Genomic DNA, 4,637 nt, shown 5'->3' with positions numbered 1-4,637 from the left:
AGCCAAATTCAAGTCATCCGCGAGGTATTGTACCTCCGGACCCCTTGTCAGGCATGCCTGACCCTCAACTGCTGCCAGTGCCACTTGCGAGCACTGAGCAGTGCCACGCTCTGTCCGTCACGGACATTGAGCCGTTAATTGAAAAGGACCCTATGCTGGGCCTAAATCATAAGGCGAATCCTCCTCCGAAAGATTCAGGATTCCCCACACCATTGATCATCACAACTGGAGAGCCTCCAGCACCTGACACTTCTTCTTCACCAAATCTGACCCCAGCAGATGAACCCCTGGAGGATCAAAATGTTACACCGTCTCTGGAAGACCAGGAACTGGCCTCCTCGGAAGAAGAATTCGAGATCGCTCTCGCTCCAGTTGTCGCAGCAGCCGGAGTAGGGAGCCCTCCTGTAGCTTATGAAGTTGCCCCTGACTTCACGCCCACTAGCCCTTCTGGCCTGTCCCCAGAGTCGGTACCCTCATCACCTCCTAGGCCTGATACTGATAGGCCTTGGAGGAACCCGAAGAAGAAGAAGAAGGGGCGGAAGAGAGCCCAGTAGTTGCCGAGCCATAAGCTCATCCTGGCACTAGTGCCCCCCTCGGCACAGTGCCCTACCACCTTAGAGTGATCCTGGCCCCTTGCCCAGAGGAGGTAGCCAACATGATCTCTTTTCTCATACATAGCCTAGACCACATTAAGTACTGTCATTAAATTAGTAGCCTTGTTCCTTCCACTTACCACCGAGCCGCAGTAATCACGTAAGTAGTGTAACTAACTTCAGATAATCTTAACTAGTGTGAAAAGAGCCACTGTGCTCATGACAAGTATGGCCTAAGACCTCAGTGAGGCACGCATTTATCATATGAGGCAACCCTCATGAATTAACTGGTAATTACTAATTGTATTAAACACAAAAAACTTTGTAATTTAATTAAAACATTCACTCTTATGTTGGTGCTACGGTCGGGTTAGGCTAGGGAATACCATAGAATGTACCTCTAGGCTAGGTCTAAAACAGCACAATTGTAGGAGGTAGCACCTTCCAGTACTGTTATAATTAGGTAAAGTAATGATTGTAGCTCATATCCTATCTAGGGTTAGGTAGATCCGTAGCTAGGTAGGCTACACAGGACAAATCTGCTCAGGGGAGAAGAGTAACCTAATAGAGGCGAACAGCTTGCTTAGTACAGACCTTCACGCCCGAAAAGGGAGTGAAGACCCTCTTAAGGTTGGGGGCTTTTATAAATATTCTGCTGTTCGCCCTATTAGTGCAGCAGATTGCTGTAAAAATCGTTCAGATAGTGAAACAAGCATGAAATTTGGCACAAACATTCCTAAGACTACGCTCTCTTAGAAAGGGCGCTGGCCACCTGAAAATCCAAGATGGCGGCTATTTTTCAAAATGGCCGCCATCTATGTTGAGATTCACTGGTTTGGGAGCATCTATTGGATGGAATATGCCAGTTTTTTTTTAAACCTCGACTTTTAGGTTATAAAATGTTCCATACCACACATTTTATTGAAAACCCTTACTAAATGAATTGTAACCAAGATGGCGTACAAAATGGTTGCCATAAAAGTTTTTTTTCTATCCACAGCGCTAGCAGACATAGAGACCAACTGTTTTTATTTAATGGTATATTCATGTGATCAGACAGTTTAACTAATATGCTATTTTCAACTGAAATAGTAATGGTATGGTCACATACAACATTGTGTCTAAGACTGTAACCATAAAAAAAGAAAAGAAGAGAAATACGGACTAAACGCAACCAATCTATGTATAGGTCTCTCAACCTACACCTTTGAAAAATTCGAGGATAAGAAGGTAGGCATAGCATGACACGTTGGATGCTCAAGCTAGATTATCTACTGAAGAGAGGGCAATATTTATCTAGACTTCACATTTGCAAGTGCACAGAGCTGTGCAGGGAAGACCCAGCTTGTAGCACTTGCACCTTTCCCGACAGCCTGCTTTGCATCCACATTTGGTAAGCTGTTGGCAACTCTTGGCTAAGGGCGAGTTGGTTGTCCAGAGGACTTGCCATGCTTCACCAGACTTTTGCCATCCCCACTCCAGCAGGGTTCTCTGGCTGTGGCTGACACTGGGTGGCCTGCCCCCACACACAACCAGCCTGGTACGCAGCATGCTTGGTGTGTTGGAGGAGAGCTCCCTGGTTGGTGGAATGGCCTCATATGCCCTTTGTTTTCTGGCAAACATATCAAGTCTAGCCTCATCCACAGTGCCAGCAGTGCTGGATCTTTCATACATAAGTATGACAAACCTCTCCAGGACCTTCAGGTCACTCTCTTCCACTCTGAGAGGGTAGTGACTCAGTTTGAAGAACACAGTGGAGGCCTCTGGAAAGATGTTCCATGTCTGCCAGGCGGTCTTCTTGCCCTTGCTCCGGAAGGCTGACACTGTATCACAGCCTGTGAACGCATGGAAGAAGAGCATGCCATTCACCTTCTCCTGGCCCAGAGAGTTGCACAGGTCATGCACAGCAATCCAGCGCAGGCTCTGGCCTTGGCCAAATGCCACCCATAGCTTCTCTAGCCCTAGATTGTGGAGAGTGGAGAAAGCACTGACTGCAACGACAAGAACATCTGTGTCATTTGCTTTAACCGTGATGGTCTTGGCTCCATGTTCTGTGGCATATTTGGCATGGAGAAAGATGCGGGTGTCAGCTTCCTCATGAGAGCACTTTTCCAGTCCCTGAAGACTAGCCTCATGAGTGCTGAGGACAGCAGACCCTTTCGTGGCAATGACAACATTTGTGGCAGACATCTGGGCAACTTTGTCTGCCAGGAACTGGAACAACTCTGTCTTGTTGGCATCGTGTCTTAGGAAATTGCGCCAGTTGGATGGAATTGTGTTCTTGTCTGTCACCTTGCGCCTTCCTCCTTGACCACGTTGGAGCCTGGTCTCAGCTTTGAGGCTGGATGTATTGTATACATCAAATACAAGATGTGATGATGTGTACTTGCTGCTATAGGATTGTATCACAGGCAAGAAGTCGCAAAGTGCATAGCCCTCAAAGGTCTTTCCTTTCTTTGGTGGCAAGGCATGGACCAAAGCTGATCCATCTACAATGAGGACATCAGTCTTTGGTTCTTTGTCTTCTAGTGTAACATGACTCTCCAGGACCGAGGTCAGCTGAGACTTCTGACATGTGTACAGCCTACCACCCTCACTAAGGGAAGCTGGGAATGTTTGATTCTCGTGCTGGAAGAATTCCTGCAGATCACATTCACGGCTCTGACAGGATATAAATAGCTTTGAGAAAAGCTGGCAATCCTCCTTCAGAAGTTTCTGCTTTGACTGTTCTACAGGAGCAGCTTCTTGCCTGAAGAAGTCAGTTCTGTTCTTCTTTATCGGCTCATAGAAGGAGACTGCATTGTTTGCCAAAGAGTCTGAAAACTTCTGAAATTTAGTGCGGCCTCTGTCAAGGTGTGTCTGTAGAAGTTCTGCTGAGCTGGGGTGGGCAATGTCTTTGTTGTCAATGGAATACAGATCCTGGCTCTCTTCCTGAAAAGGACTTCCCAAGTGTTGCAAAGCCAATGACAGCTTGCTGACTCTCTCCAAGAATGTCTTCTGCGCATGAGGTGTTTGTTCATGGTGTGTTGTCTGCTCATTAGACTCCTTACTTTGAACCTCTGTTTCGTATGCAGACACCAAGCGGATGATCTCTGGGCCAGCCACCATCCATCTTCTGAGTGCTGACGGATCTTCAGTCAGCCCAATGGCTCCGCCATCAGCCTTTATAAAGGCATTGGTCTGCTCATGAGCTTGGTCAAGAGCCATTGCTGAGAACTGGCGACTGGTCTTGTGCACAACAAAGTTGCCAGCCTTGAACTCCTTGTGCAACTCTGGGTGTGAACTCTCTAGGGTAAGCATGTCCCTGAGGTGAATAGGCAGCCAACGAGCATAGTTTGTATTATTGTTGGAAAAGAAGTAGGGTATCAGCTCATGCAATGCCTGGCAGTAGAGGACAAAATTGGCCTCACGGAAGGACCTGATCAGTAGGAATATCACAAGTTCCATAGACAACACCATGTGCCAGAAGTGGAACTGTGGACTCTGCTGTCTTCGAAGGTCACACCACTCCTCAAACTCTAATGTCTGCTCATTGTTGTTTGCTTTCTCAGCACAGTAGTCAGTGTATGCTGTCCTCAGGAGTTTGTACAAACTAGAGGCTGTAACCTGGTGCATCTGCCGTGTCCTGGTTACACTTGCAGCTGACAGGAAGGATTCTGCAGTTCCAGATGAAGCAACTCCTGCCTCCACCAGAGCTCCTGTCCAACCACTGCCATGAAGAAGAGTACCAAGAGATGTCATTGCTGCCATCTCAATGTGCAGACCACCAAACATTACCAGATACTTGTCTTCGCCATACTGAACAGGCCACTGCCACTGCACCTGCTTTGCTACGGCATAGATTGGCTGATCAGCTGTGATTATGGGTATCTGGCCAGGGTTCAGAAAATCAGTGACATCCTGCACTTTCTGCATCACATGTTTGATCGTAGCAACAGAATGAGCCTGATCACGCAGGAGAGGAAGCAATGAAGTTATGGTTACTTCAAATTCTGGGCTTCTCTTCATTGAAGCGTGATGAGCTGACCACGTCAGATTCACTGC

This window comes from Macrobrachium rosenbergii, chromosome 29 (genome assembly GCF_040412425.1).
Source record: "Macrobrachium rosenbergii isolate ZJJX-2024 chromosome 29, ASM4041242v1, whole genome shotgun sequence".
NCBI classification, from domain to species: Eukaryota; Metazoa; Arthropoda; class Malacostraca; order Decapoda; family Palaemonidae; genus Macrobrachium; species Macrobrachium rosenbergii.
The sequence above is the reverse complement of the archived record's forward strand: the minus strand, read 5'-3'. Positions refer to the sequence as shown.